This window comes from Chiloscyllium punctatum, chromosome 27, assembly GCF_047496795.1.
Source record: "Chiloscyllium punctatum isolate Juve2018m chromosome 27, sChiPun1.3, whole genome shotgun sequence".
NCBI classification, from domain to species: domain Eukaryota; kingdom Metazoa; phylum Chordata; class Chondrichthyes; order Orectolobiformes; family Hemiscylliidae; genus Chiloscyllium; species Chiloscyllium punctatum.
In genome coordinates, this window is record NC_092765.1 from 12,781,479 (window position 1) to 12,797,468 (window position 15,990).

General features: G+C 44.5%; 1 non-coding gene across 1 annotated transcript; it reads right to left on the bottom strand.

Moving 5' to 3' along the window:
* Positions 1–7,383: 7,383 nt before the first annotated feature.
* LOC140453743 (U6 spliceosomal RNA) lies at positions 7,384–7,491 on the bottom strand. Its single transcript, XR_011952479.1, has one exon. It is a non-coding gene; the product is annotated as a U6 spliceosomal RNA (small nuclear RNA).
* Between the last annotated feature and the right edge of the window lie 8,499 nt (positions 7,492–15,990).

The window sequence follows — 15,990 nt, forward strand, 5'->3', positions numbered from 1 at the left end:
TACTTGGTAATGAACCGGGACAAGTGATGGGCTTGTTAGTGGGTGAACATTTTGGTGATGGTGACCACAATTCTGTGACTTTCACCTTGGTTATGGAGGGAGATAGGTGCGTGCAACAGGGCAGGTTTTACAATTGGGGGAAGGGTAAATACGATGCTGTAAGACAGGATCTGAGGAGCATAAGTTGGGAGCATAGGCTGTCAGGGAAGGATGTTGTGGAAATGTGGAACTTTTTCAAGGAACAGATATGACGTGTCCTTGATATGTATGTACCTGTCAGGCAGGAAAGAGATGGTCCTGTGAGGGAGCTTGGTTGACAAGGGAGGTTGAATGTCTTGTAAAGAGGAAGAAGGAGGCTTACATAAGGTTGAGGAAACAAGATTCAGACAGAGCGTTGGAGGGATACAGCATAGCCAGAAGGGAGCTAAAGAAAGGGATTAGGAGAGCTAAGAGAGGGCATGAAAAATCTTTGGCGGGTAGGATCAAGGATAACCCCAAGGCATTTTATGTGTATGTGAGAAACATGAGAATGACGAGAACGAGGGTAGGTCCAATCAAGGACAGTAGTGGGAGACTGTGTATTGAGTCAGAAGAGATAGGAGAGGTCTTGGATGAGTACTTTTCTTCAGTATTTACAAACGAGAGGGACCGTATTGTTGAAGGGGAGAGTGTGAAACGGACTGGTAAGCTAGAGGAGATACTTGTTAGGAAGGAAAATGTGTTGGGCATTTTGAACAACTTGAGGATAGACAAGTCCCCTGGGCCTGATGGGATATATCCTAGGATTATGTGGGAAGCAAGAGAGGAAATTGCAGAGCCATTGGCAATGATCTTCACTGTCAACGGGGGTGGTACCAGGGGACTGGAGAGTGGCGAATGTTGTGCCCCTGTTCAAAAAAGGGAATAGGGATAACCCCGGGAATTACAGGCCAGTTAGTCTTACTTCAGTGGTAGGCAAAGTAATGGAAAGGGTACTGAGGGATAGGATTTATGAGTATCTGGAAAGACACTGCTTGATTAGGGACAGCAGATTAGGGATTACGGATTTGTGAGGGGTAGGTCTTGCCTTACAAGTCTTACTGAATTCTTTGAGGAGGTGACCAAGCATGTGGATGAGATTAGAGCAGTGGATGTAGTGTACATGGATTTTTGTAAGGCATTTGATAAGGTTCCCCATGGTAGGCTTATGCGGAAAGTCAGGACGCATGGGATAGTGGGAAGTTTGGCCAGTTGGATAGAGAACTGGCTAACCGGTCGAAGTCAGAGAGTGGTGGTAGATGGTAAATATTCAGCCTGGAGCCCAGTTACAAGTGGAGTTCCGCAGGGATTAGTTCTGGGTCCTCTGCTGTTTGTAATTTTTATTAATGACTTGGAAGAGGGAGTCGAAGGGTGGGTCAGTAAATTTGCAGATGATATGAAGATTGGTGGAGTTGTGGATAGTGAGGAGGGCTGTTGTCGGCTGCAAAGAGACTTAGATATGATGCAGAGCTGGGCTGAGGAGTGGCAGATGGAGTTCAACCCTGTCAAGTGTGAGGTTGTCCATTTTGGAAGGACAAATAAGAATGCGGAATACAGGGTTAACGGTAGGGTTCTTAGTAAGGTGGAGGAGCAGAGGGATCTTGGGGTCTATGTTCATAGATCTTTGAAAGTTGCCACTCAGGTGGATAGAGCTTGTAAGAAGGCCTATGGTATATTAGCATTCATTAGCAGAGGGATTGAATTCAAGAGTTGTGAAGTGATGTTGCAGCTGTACAGGACCTTGGTAAGGCCACATTTGGAGTACTGTGTGCAGTTCTGGTCACCTCACTTTAGGAAAGATGTGGAAGTTTTGGAGAGGGTGCAGAAAAGATTTACCAGGATGTTGCCTGGAATAGAGAATAGGTTGTACGAGGATAGGTTGAGAGTGCTAGGCCTTTACTCATTGGAACGGCAAAGGATGAGGGGTGGCTTGATAGAGGTTTATAAGATGATCAGAGGAATAGATAGAGTAGACAGTTAGAAACTTTTTCCCCGGGTACAACAGAGTGTTACAAGGGGAAATAAATTTAAGGTGAAGGGTGGAAGGTATAGGGGGGATGTCAGGGGTAGGTTCTTTACCCAGAGAGTGGTGGGGGCATGGAATGCACTGCCTGTGGGAGTGGCAGAGTCAGAATCATTGGTGACCTTTAAGCGGCAATTGGATAGGTACATGGATGGGTGCTTAAGCTAGGACAAATGTTCGGCACAACATCGTGGGCTGAAGGGCCTGTTCTGTGCTGTATTGTTCTATGTTCTATGTTCTATATTCTAAGATGGACAGGTGGAGCAGGTCATGGGGATGGAAGGTTGGAAATGGGGTAAGGTGGGGGGAGGGGAAATGAGGAAACTGGAGAAATCCACATTGATGCCCTGGGATTGGAGGATCCTGAGTCGGAAGATGAGGAGCTTTTCCTCCAAGTGTTGGGTGGTGAGGGAGTGGCGATGGAGGAGGCCCAGGACCTGCATGTCCTTGGCGGAGTGAAAGGGGGAGTTGAGGTTTTGGCCATGGAGCAGTGGGGTTGATTGGTGCGGGTGTCCCAGAGATGTTCTCTGAAGCACTCTGCAAGTAGGCCTCCAGTCTCCCCAATGGAGAGGAGACTGCATCAGGAGCAACGGATACAGTAAATTACGTGTGTAGAAGTGCAGGTAAAACTCTGATGGATGTGGAAGGCTCCTTTGGGGCCTTGGATGGAGGTGAGGAGGTGTGGGTGCAGGTTTTGCAATTCCTGTGGTGGCAGGGGAAGGTGCCGGGAGGGGAGGGTGGATTGGTGGGGGGCATGGACCTGATGACGTAGTTGCGGAGTCTTTAGGGAAAGCAGATAGGGGTGGGGAGAGAAATATATCTTTGGTGGTGGGGTCCGTTTGTAGATGGCGGAAATGGTGGAGGATGATGTGATGTATACAGAGGTTGGTGGGGTGGAAGTTGAGGATCAGGTGGCTTCTATCCTTGTTGCGGTTGGGGAGTGGGGTTTGAGGATGGAGGTGAGGGAAGTGGAGGAGATGGGCTGGAGGGCATCATCAACCACATAGGAGGGAAAATTGTGGTCGTTAAAGAAGGAGGCCATCTAGTGTGTTCTGTGGTGGAACTGGTCATCCTGGGAGCAGATACAGTGGAGTTGGAGGAATTGGGAATAAGGGGTAGCATTTTTACAGAAGGCAGGGTGGGAGGAGGTGTAGTCCAGGTAGCTCTACACAGTACTCTACCACTCTGCCTTCTCTCTTCCTGCTTTTTGAAGGTTACTGAGAAACTTTCCATCCAACCTCTCTTTTAGCTGTATGTCCCCTACCTCCAATCTACCATTCCCTTTCTTCCTGCTTGACATCTACTCAATGCTCATTGAGAGGTTAGCATCACTTTTCTTAATTGTTACTTAGTGGAAAATTGTCTTATTTGGTTATCTCAACTACTTCGGGAGACAGAATACAGGTAGTTTTGCTAAAACGAACTGGCTATAACCTAATTGATGAATTGTGGATGCTGTTTGGATAAAGTAAACTTTCTAATGAATGGGTAGAGCAATTTTATGTTAGTGATGATCAAAGAGCACACCCGTGCACCAAACACATTGATGAGGACTTTGGATCCAGTCCTTTAGAATTGCCTAAGTGCCCTCATCCCACGTACTTCTCACGAAGGCAACTTCAACTGCTTTCCGAAGATATACAAAGCCAACACACTAGAATGTCCCATCGTATCAGGCAACGGGACCCTGTGTGAGAATCTCTCTGGCTATGTTGAAGGTATCTCGAAACCCATTGTATAAGAGACCCCCAGCTTCTGTCGCAACATTAGAGATTCCTTACAGAAACTCAGCACCCATGGACCAGTTGATCCAGGAACATTCCTCGTCAGAATGGATGTTTCAGCACTCAACACCGGCATCCCCCACAATGATGGCATCGCGGCAACAGTCTCAGTATTCAGTACCAACAACTACCAATCTCTGAGCACCGCCCTACAACTCATCTGCTTTATCCTCGACCACAACATTTTCATCCAGACACGTGGAATGGCCATGGGGATCAAATTTGCACCCCAATATGCTAACATCTTCATGCACAGGTTTGAACAAGACTTCTTCTCTACCCAGGACCTCCAAACAACACTATACATCAGGTGTATTGATGACATTTTCTTCCTCTGGACCCATGGTGAGGAATCAACTTCACAGTGATATCAACAAGTTTCATCCCACCATCAAACTCACCATGGACTACTCTGGGTTCACTAGTTTTCGTCATTTATATAAATGATTTGGATATGAACATAGGAGGTATAGTTAGTAAGTTTGCAGGTGACACCAAAATTGGTAGTGTAGTGGACAGCGAAGAAGGTTACCTCAGATTACAATGGGATCTTGATCAGATGCGCCAATGGGCTGAGGAGTGGCAGATGGAGTTTAATTCAGATAAATATGAGGTGCTGCATTTTGGGAAAGCAAATCTTAGCAGGACTTCTACATTTAATAATAAGGTCCCAGGGAGTGTTACTGAACAAAGAGACCTTGGAGTGCAGGTTCAAGAGTACCTTGGAAGTAGAGTCCCAGAGTGGTAGGATAGTGAAGAAGGCGTTTGGTATGCTTTCCTTTATTGGACAGAGCATTGAGTATAGGAGTTGGGAGGTCATGTTGTGGCTGTACAGGACACAGTTTAGGCCACTTTTGGAATATTGCGTGCAGTTCTGGTCTCCTTTCTATCGGAAAGACGTTGTGAATCTTGAAAGGGTTCAGAAAAGATTAACAAGGATATTGCCAGGGTTGGAGGACTTGAGCTATGGGGAAAGGCTAAATATACTAGGGCTGTATTCCCTGGAGCATCAGGGGCTGAGGGGTGACCTTATAGAGGTTTACAAATCATGAGGCGGATAGATAGGGTAAATAGACAAGGTCCTTTACATGGGGTAGAGGAATCCTGAACTAGAGGGCATAGGTTTAGGGTGAGAGGTGAAAGATATAAAAGGGACCCAAGGAGCAACATTTTCCAAGCAAAGGATGGTGCATGTGTTGAATGAGCTGCCAGAGGAAGTAGTAGAGGCTGGTACAATAACAGCATTTAAAAGGCATCTGGATGGGTATATGAATAGGAAAGGTTTGGAGGGATATGGGCCAAGTGCTGGCAGGTGGGACTAGATTGGGTTGGGATATCTGGTCGACACGGACAGGTTGGACCGAAGGGTCTGTTTCCACGCTGCACATCTCTATCACTTTGTGACTCTGTCTCATTCTTGGACACATGCATCTCCATCAATGATGGGCACCTCAGCACCACACAGTACCGCAAACCCATGGATAATCACATGATACTACACTTCTCTAGCTTCCATCCAAAACATATTAAAACAGCCATCGCCTACAGACAAGCCCTATGTATACACAGGATCTGTTCAGATGAGGAGGAACGTGACGGGCACCTGGAAGTACTCAAGGATGCCTTCATAAGAATGGGGTACGATGCTCAACTCATTGATCGCCAGTTCCGACGTGCCACAGCAAGAAACTGTAATGACCTCCTCAGGAGACAGACACGTGCTGCAACCGAAAGGGTACCCTTCATTGTGCAGTACTTCCCGGGAGCTGAACAACTGCACCATGTTCTTCGCAGCCTGTAACACATTATCAATGAGGATGAACATCTCGCCAAGACCTTCCCCACGCCTTCACTCCTTGCCTTTAAACATAAACCAAACCTCAAACAGATCATTGTTTGCAGGAAACTGCCCGGCTTTTAGGACAACACCATTCAACCCTGTCACGGTGGACGCTGCAAGATGTGTCAGAGTGTGAACACAGATGCCACCATTACACGTGGGGACACCTCCCACCATGTGCATGGCAGGTACTCATGTGACTCAGCCAAAGTTGTCTATCTCATACGTTGCAGGCAAGGATGCCCTGAGGCATGGTACATTGGGGGAAACCGAGCAGAGTCTACGGCAACGGATGAATGAGCACCGCACAACAATCAACAGACAGGAATGTTCCCTCCCAGTCGGAGAACACTTCAGTGGTTCGGGACATTCGACCTTGGACCTTCGGGTGATCATCCTCGAAGGCGGACTTCAGGATAGGCAACAACGCAAAGTGGCCGAGCAGATGCTGATAGCCAAGTTCAGTACCCATGGGGATGACCTCAACCGGGACTTTGTGTTATGTCACACTACAGGTGACCCCACTGCACTACATACACACACAGACACACACACATGCAGACCCTCTGTCATACACAAGCTCTCTCTCATGCACTCACACATACATTCTGACACACACGCACCCTCTCACAGACTTATACCCTTTTAGACTCACACTCACACGCATACACATACACCCACTCTCTCACAGACACTCATACCCACCCCGCACACGCATCCACATGTGCATGTGCACACACACACACACGCGCACAGGGCACCTCACACTTTCAATGCATTATCTGGGCCAACATGGAACCTATTGTTAAAGTTCACTTGAGACTGTAACTTTAAGAAAGTTCTGGGATTTACATATGAAAGAACTGAAACCAACATGGTCATTCTAAAAGATGAGAGACTTAACAAAAATCCAGGTCTTTTTCAGTATATAATTTCAGTGATATGACACTGTAAACGTTTGCTATAAATTCTCTGTCTTACGATCTTATACTCTACAACCACCTGATGAAGGAGCAGCGTTCCGAAAGCTAGTGCTTCCAAATAAACCTGCTGGACTATAACCTGGTGTTCTGTGATTTTTAATTTTATATTAATAATATAACATTTTCTGTGGCGTAATTTTCTATAGCGTGGTTTCAGGGGAACGCAGCTGTCACATTATGGTCAAGCAGCATGTGGTGTACCATCAGTGTGTGTTGGTAATTATCTGAATCTTTCAGTTTTCCACGTGGATGTGGGTGAAGTACCAAATGAAGCGAAGGTCTCTTCACAAATAGTGATAGGAAAGCTGTGGTCTGGAGGACATGTGGAGATCACTATCTGCCAACCATTGATGGGGTAATAAACAGAGAGAGATCAGTGATCAGATTTCTGTCTTGGAGTCTAGGAATGACATGAATATTGAACATAAAATGGTAATAAGATGGAAAAGGATCTTGACTACTTTAATTACCTGAATGATTTGACGTGTCAAGTCATTAAATCTGAATTTTGTCACAGGTGCATGAAAAAGCTCAAATCAACTTTCTTTTTCCCAATAATTGTTTATCAGAGTGAAGATGACAAATGTTGGGCAAAACATAAAAACATAAGAACGAGGAGCAGGAGTAGGTCATCTGGCCCTTTGAGCCTGCACCGCCATTCAATAAGATCATGGCTGATCTTTTCATGGACTCAGCTTCACTTACCCACGTTTTCACCATATTCCTTTATTTTTCAAAAATGTATCTACCTTAGCTTTAACATGAATTTGCGTGTCATTCTTGTGCAGGGTCCGTGCTAATGTTTTCTGTATTGTTCCAATTAAAACCAATTTAGGATTTCAAGGCAAGGCAAAAAATACTGCATTGTTTCTTTATCTTTTCTGTTGTTACATGAGGAGAAGGAGGATAGGGAAACCATGGCCAATCTCTGGAAGGAACCTGTTTCTTTTCCTAGTCTCAATGATTGTGTTAGATTAGATACGAGTAAATGTGGCCACCTGGCCTTCTTATACAACAGAAGCAATCAGAATTGCAAGGAAGTATGAATAACTTATAAAACCTATAATCTTGATTGACAGCAAAGTCAATTAAGGCCATTTTGATTTTTTTTTAATCAGGAAGCCATTGATACACAAAAATTGGGGAACTGCATTTGAGGATAATTGAAAAACAACCATTATTATAAGTCATGGTGGTCGCACATTGTAAATTGAATGATGTGCTTAATGTGTGATAAGATAGATGACTTGCTTTCCATTTTTTAGTATAGAGCACGCCCCAAACAGATCTATTACATGATTATATTTTTGCAGTGGGACTGTAAGGAACAGAGCGATTATGTTTGCCACATTATCCTACCTACCGAACTCTCAGTAAGTATTGATTTACTTCCAAACAAGCCTGTACAAGCAGATTTTTACACTGGTTTAATTAAAAGCCATGATAACAATATGCCTTTCAGAAAACTTTTGGCAGCTAATCAATCTTAAAGTAATTTTATTTTATTGTGAGTCAGGTCGGTGTACATGCTTCACATACTGTCAGTGCAATAGAGATTGATGGCATGAGACTTCACTGTTTAAAGAGGGAAGGGCATGTGCTTAAATGAGCTGGGGACACCAGGCAATTTGTCAAAACTTGCAGATGAGGCAATTCTTGCCAGCATTGTGAACTGTAAGGAAGATATTAATTAGATTTCAAGAGGGCATAGAGAGGAGCGGGCGGGCACATGACAAATCAAGTGCAATGTAGCAAATTGTGAGGTGATTCATTTATAGTAGGAGATATGAGGAGAAACTAAATGGTGCAATTGTACAGAAGGCCCAGCAGCTGAGAGCTTTGAGGAAGGATAAATGTTTGAGGTTAGCATGAGAAAGTGATTAATTTTCTTTTCTCAACCTTTATTCATTCATGACTTGAGGGCGTCGCTGTCCGGGCGGCATTTATTGTCTGAGATTCAACCGCGTTGTGGAGGAGTCACATTTAGGCCACATCCAACGAGCAGCGAAATCGGCGTTTCAGGCAAAAGCCCTTCATCAGGACTCCTGATGAAGGGCTTTTGCCCGAAACGTCGATTTCGCTGCTCGTTGGATGCTGCCTGAACTGCTGTGCTCTTCCAGCACCACTAATCCAGTATTTGGTTTCCAGCATCTGCAGTCATTGTTTTTACCTCCATGAGGGATTCCAGTTCTGCCATTGAACTGGAGAAGCTCCTTAGAGCAGAGGAGATGAAAGGGAATTATGTTGATAGTGAATATCATGAGAAATAGTTTTCACTGGCTGAAGGAATGATAACCAGAGGACACAGATGTAAGCTGACTGCGAAAAGAATCAGAAGCAACAAGAGGCAAAACTCACAGGATTTGGAATGCACTGTCTGACAGGGTGGTGGAAACAGCTTTAATAGTCGTAGTTAATAGATACATGGTTGAGGTGAGATAACAGAATTGTAGGGATGTGGAGAAAGAGCTTGGAGGTGAGACAAAATAGTTAGCTCTTTGAAAAAGCCAGCGGAGGTCTGTTGAACTGAATGGTCTACGTTAATTTTGTCCTGTTCTATGTTTCCATGACTTTTTCAAACCCCACAAGAAATCCCAAAATAATTTGACTGCCATTGAAATACTTTTTGAAGGGCTGAAATGTGTAGGCGCTATTATAATGGAGGAAGGGCAAGAAGCATTCTGTATATCACCGACTCTTCAAAACATTCTGCAACTCTTTGCAATGCCATGAAGTTGTGACAGGCACAACAGAAAGGAAAGTTCTTCTTATCCATGCAGCAACTATCTTGTTTTGAAGCAGATCATTCACAAAACATTGGTTCAACAGCCCATTGTTTTGTTTTAAGTCCTGCTTGTCCTTTAAGCAAACCCTAAAGTACGCTGACAGTCCTTTAAACAGTAGATGAATTGCTTTAATTTTGCCGGGCTAACGGGAAAGGGCAGGGAAGTGGGACTGACTACATTGTTCTTGCAGTGTTAGCATAAACAATACTGAGACTCCTCTGATAGCACCTTCCAAACACATCGCATCCCCCACCTCGAAGCATTTTCTTCAGGTTTCCCATCAATCCACACCCCCTCCTGATGTGAAACTATAATGCCATTCCTTCACTGTCACTGGGTCAGAATCCTGCAGCTCTCTCCCTAACAACAATGTGGATGTCCCTACAGCACAAGGATGACAGTGGTTCAAGGACACAGCTCAACATCACTTTCTCCAGGGCAAATAGGGACGGGTATTAAATACTGGTCTGGTTAGCAACATCCACATTCATCCCATGAATGAATTTTTTAAAAAAATCTGTCTACATTGTATCTGCTGCACCAAATACAATAGCTCTGATTGCATGAGGGTTTGCACGATAAATCATAGCTGATTGCAAAATATCCCTGAAGAAGGGTTATACCCGAAACATTGACTTCTCCACCTCCTGATGCTGCCTGGCTTGCTGTGTTCCCCCAGCCTCCTGCCTGTCCCTCCGGATGCTGCCTGGGTTGTTGTGTTCCCCCAGCCTCCTGCCTGTCCCTCCTGATGCTGCCTGCCTTGCTGTGTTCCCCCAGCCTCCTGCCTGTCCCTCCTGATGCTGCCTGGGTTGTTGTGTTCCCCCAGCCTCCTGCCTGTCCCTCCTGATGCTGCCTGCCTTGCTGTGTTCCCCCAGCCTCCTGCCTGTCCCTCCTGATGCTGCCTGGGTTGTTGTGTTCCCCCAGCCTCCTGCCTGTCCCTCCTGATGCTGCCTGCCTTGCTGTGCTCTTCCAGCCTCCTGCCTGTCCCTCCTGATGCTGCCTGCCTTGCTGTGCTCTTCCAGCCTCCTGCCTGTCCCTCCTGATGCTGCCTGCCTTGCTGTGCTCTTCCAGCCTCCTGCCTGTCCCTCCTGATGCTGCCTGCCTTGCTGTGCTCTTCCAGCCTCCTGCCTGTCCCTCCTGATGCTGCCTGCCTTGCTGTGCTCTTCCAGCCTCCTGCCTGTCTACTTTGGATTCCAGCACCTGCAATTCTTTTGGCTCTGAAAAATATTTCTGGCAGTCTTGTGACCAGATCCTGGTTTAACAGCGTCAAGAGGTATTAAGCCCTTAAGTCCATTAGAATATAGATTATATGCAAGAAGATCTGTACCTAGAAAGGCCTGGAAGTTTTGCAATTTACCTTCTCATGAATTTTGCCTCACTCATATTCTTTTGAGTAAAGCTTTTCCCACCATTCCCACACATAATCGCACAGCATACACTAATCCATTATGCATACATTCAATAATGATATAGTCGGTTGAGATTCAGTGGGTGCTGTGAATGACCCTTCTAATCTTTTTACTCATGAAATATTATTGTGTCAATTCTCCTGGCTGTACATGAGGGACAATATAATAGGGCTGTGCACTTGGGAATAACTGAGCAGATCTGAAATTCAGCTTCATCTCCTGTCACCTGGGACCACTTGGTTTATATTTTCGATGTATCTTGGTTGATTTAATGAAAAACTTCCCTAAGCTCTGGAATCCCTCCCCAAATGTTTCTTTGTCTCATCTGCTCTCTCCTTTCAGAATTCCCTCAGAATCAAACTCTTTAATTAAGTCTTTGGCCACCCAATCTCCCATGTCCTTCTCAGGATCAGCATCAAATTGAAGCATCCATGTTGTAGGTCCAATGTAAATGAAATTTATGATTGCTGCTGTTTAAGTTATTTTGAATTATAGTAAAGAATGCTGACACTCCTGGGCATGATTGAGGGAGCGGCTCAACTGACTTTCGGTTGAGAAATTAAATGGACACCCCATCTGCCTGTTTGGTGGATCTAAAGGATCAGGACACTATTTTGCAGATGAACAGCAACATTTATCTCCAGTGCTCTAGGCAATATTTATCCCACAATCAACATCTTTGAAGCAGATTATCTGATCATTACCACATTACTGTTTGTGTGAACTTGCAGTGCATTAATGGCTGCTGCATTTCCTATGCTCCAACAGTGGCTAAACCTCAAATGTGCTTCATTAACTGTAAAGGGCTTTCAGATGTCTGGTTTTTATTTGTTCTTGGGATGCTGGCACCACTGCTTAGGTCAGCATTTACTACCCATCCCTAATTGCTCAAAGGCATTTAAGAGTCAACCACATTTCTCTGGGGCTGGAGTCACGATCAGACTTGATAAGGTAAAGATCATAGATTTCCTTCCCCAAGGGACATTAGTGAACCAGATTGGGTTTATCCAACAATTGGCCATGATTGCTTTTTATCCCAGGTTTTTAAAAATTGAATTCAAATTTCACCATCTGCAATGTGCCAACATTCCCTAGAGTTTGAGGCTTTGGAATTACTGGTCTGGTGACATTAGCATTACACCATCAGCTCCACCATATTTTGTAGCCATTGAAAGCATCCTATAAAAAAGCAAGTCTTTCCTTTGGATTTTCTAATCCACAGAAATTGCTGATCCTTCACCCGGTTATTTATTCTGCCCTACAACTGCAACCCTTCTCCTTGATGCATTGACTCCTTCTCCCATACCTCCAAGATGCCAGGGCCCTTGATATTAAATGTCAGAATGCTGTTCCACCAGGGGGCAGCAGCAGGGCTGGAGAAAACACAACAGAGGCCTGTTGCTTGACTAATGCCGATTCGGTCAGCACTGTGTCACTGTGCATCAAGAGTTCAGTTTAGCTCAGTTGGCTGGATGGTTGGTTTGTGAAGCAGTGTGATGCCAACACCGTGGGCTGAATCTCCATGCCAGCTGAGGTTACCATGAAGTGTTCTCTTTCTCAACCTTTCCCCTTGCCTGAGGTGTGGTGTCACAAAGCTAGTCCCTTTTTCCTAAAAATTGTCCTTGAATTATTTCAGAGGGGTAATTAACCGGGCCGGACTCTGTTCAGTCTGGTTTGGTACGGAGATGAAAAGGATTTTGAGAGGCCTCTTGTTTTTAAACAGATGAGACTTCAGGCCAAAGTAGTTATGTTTTAGAAGTGACCTGTATAATGAAAAGGGAGTGGTCATCTCTAGCTGAGCTGAGCAGTTTTTAGTTCATCTTGAACTGGGAAGTTCAACAGGGAGCTGTGTGGAAACTCTCTCTCTTTTCTGCCCTTCAACATCAATCTGTAAGCATGTACTCAATTTATATTGGGTTTTAGAGGGAGTTTGCTTATTGGGACTGTTGTGTATACTCAGAACAACATAACTATGTCGAGCTGGATAGATTGAGTTCTGTAGGGGTTCTTTATTCTGTTCTTTGTGTATGATTGTGTAATTTTGTGAATAATTTTTTTGTCTGTTTTAAAATCTATTAGTCAACATAGTTATCTTACTCTGGGTAATTTTCACTGTGCACTTACTGAAACAAATTGCAATGTTAGGTCTTGGGTTGCCTGCTTAAAAATGTTTTGAGTGGTCTGGTCTAGTCCATAACAACGGGGACCCTCAGGTTAAATCAGCACCAGGCATCTCTCTCTCTCTAACGAGAGAGCAGCCCTATGGTCTGGTAAGACAATGGTGACTTGACTTGACTGGGTGTCAATCTCCATCATGCACTCTGGGAACATCTTTCCGACTTTAACCCAGGAACATTGAGGTTATTTGACCCAGTCATTGGCTGCACTCAGCTAAACCAGCATAGAATGGGAGTTGAACCTGTAACCTTTCTGGTTTGCAAGGTCCAGTCACTAACAGGAAAAATCTTGGTGACCCACCAGATATTGAGAGGATGTCCCACTCATGGGGAAATAGCTTCAAATTTAGAGGCAAAGAGGAAACTGGGTGCACTTCTACATGATCTGTTAAAGGTTAGCCTATGAGTATAGAAAGTGACAAAAGGACTGGTAGCCTTTATGGTAAGAATCAAGCAGGCAGCTGTTGGTATAGTTGCAATGTCCCAGGGCTAGTTAGTAATCCAGAAGGTGTTCTGGAGTTCAAATTCTCACTATGGCAAATGGTGAAATTTGAATTCAATACAAATCTGGAATTAAAAAGTTAGTCGAATTGTGATCAGTAATGTTCATGCCACTTGATGGGGTATACCCTGGCAGCATAACTGAGGGGTCTGGGTGGAGGGTGTTCTTGCTTGTTGCCTGACACAGCGACTCCCACCACCTTCATGCCCACCCCCCCACCCCTGTGATGACCCCTCCCACCCCTTGCTCTACCAATACCTGCCTGAGTGATAACAGTGAGTCTGTCTCACTTACCTGCTTCTCTGACCTCCGTTGCTGGTTTGGTCTCCAGTCTTGGAAGTGTCCAGTATTCCAGCCTGTCTCACCAGCCTGGTTGCCTGCCAGCTATTCAATGTGAGGCATTGTCCCTCATGGGCAGGCGGAATTGGGTGGGGGGGCGGTGGTGGGGGGATGGTGCAGTTGAATAATGTTGAACCATGACCTCAATCAAGTTATTGCCTTCCAGAATCTGAGGCACTGACTTCCCAGCGTTCAGCAAGTCATTGACTCTGCGTTAAATCCTGCTCTCGGGCACAGTCGATCATTTCTCTTGGTTTACAAACAATCACTTTTGCTCACGACATATGGGCGAGTCCTTTAGAACTCCTTGTCAAAGGACTTGGTGCGATTCATTGATACAACCACAATATTAAGATTTATAGTGGAGTGACTGAGGTCAACAAAGTAACATCAGTCAATTGAAAACATTCTGTATGTCAGGCACAGCATTTGTGAAGGGAAGAAAGAAGTCAATGTTAGAGATGTTGCCCTTCATCAGAACTAGAAAATATTGCGTCTCATCCCCTGGAGCATTTTCTGGTTCTGATAAATGGCTGTGTTTGTGATATTGACTGGTAGAATTATAGAGTGATATGGCTGAGCTGGAGCCTGTCCTAGAAACACAGAAAATAGGTGCAGGAGTAGGCCATTCGGCCCTTCGAGCCTGCACCCCTATTCAATAGGATCATGGCTGATCATACAATCTTGGTATTCCATTCTTGCCCCTTCCCCACACACTCCTGATCCTATAGCTGCCAGGGTCACGCCCCCACTCCCTCTTGAATCTATCTAATGATCTGGTTCCAGCAGCTTCCTGTGGGAGAGAATTCCACGGGTTCACAACTCTGAGTGAAGAAATTCTTCCTCATCTCAGTCGTTCGTGGCTTAACCACTATTCTTAGACAGCCATGCCTGTATTGGTCTGTTGGTCCCACCCCCACGCAGCCCTGTGTGCTATTTTACTTCATCCATTCATTTCGGAAAGTTACCCAACTAACTCTATTTTCACCGTCCTTTCATTCTAGATCATAGCTAATTGTGCTAAAAGAAAAATGTTTTCATCTCACTCCAGGGCCTTCTGTAAATTACTGTAAATTTCTGTCCTCTGGCCACTGAGACGGTTGAAGAATTTTTTTCCTTATTGACACTCTTTATGAGTTTGACTTCTCTCTCCAGGCTGCTGTCCTTGATTTGCTAAGAGTTTGCAACATCTTCTGTTTCTGTTTCAGATTCCCAGCACTGACAGTATTTTAGCTTTTGACAACCATCAGTTTGGACAAGAATGATTGAGTGATTGTCGTTCAGTACCAAGTCTCTTTCTAGTACTTGTTATGCAGCAAATGTACATTACATTTACCCCAAAGAGTGCAAAGTATCAATTATAGAATAATTATTGTCTAAAATTGTTTGAATGGTGCATATATAATTAAAAACATTTCCCATGAAATATAAGAGGAAAAATGTGAAGTTTCCACTTTGGAAGGTGGAGCAGATATGCAGAATATTAACCAAATGATAAGAGGTTAAAAAGTGTGGAGGATAAAGGGACCTGGATATCCTCATCAATAAGTTATTGAAGATTCATTTCTAGCTAGCAGGTAGGATACACTTTATCACATGAAGGTTTAAGTACAGGATTAGCAGTCTTGCTGCAATTGTATAGACTGCACTTGGAGCACTGTAGTTTTGGTCCCTTATCTTAGGATAAGGGGAGACCAAGCTTGTTTTTAGACTGTCCTATGAAGAGAGATTGGTAAAACTGGGGAAACTGGGCCTGTATTCTCTAGAGTCTTTAAGAATGAGAAGTGATCTCATTGAAACTTACAAAACACTTCAAAGGCGAGACTAAGTAAGTTCAGGTAAAATGTTTCCCCTGGGTGGGGCATCGAGACCAAGGGATACAATCACACCATAGGGGGGAAATAACCAAGGGCAGAGATGAGGAAGGTGGTGAATCGATGGGATTATCTACTCCAGAGTGTTGTAGCAGAACAGTCCTTGAATATATTTAAAGTAGAGATTGTTTGAATGACCTACACCGACACCTTCTCGTGAACTTGGTTCAAAATACATATCTACTTACAGAAGTCAAAACGACATGCAAATGTGTAAAACATTCTATTCCAGCAATTGTGAATACAGTTGAAGCA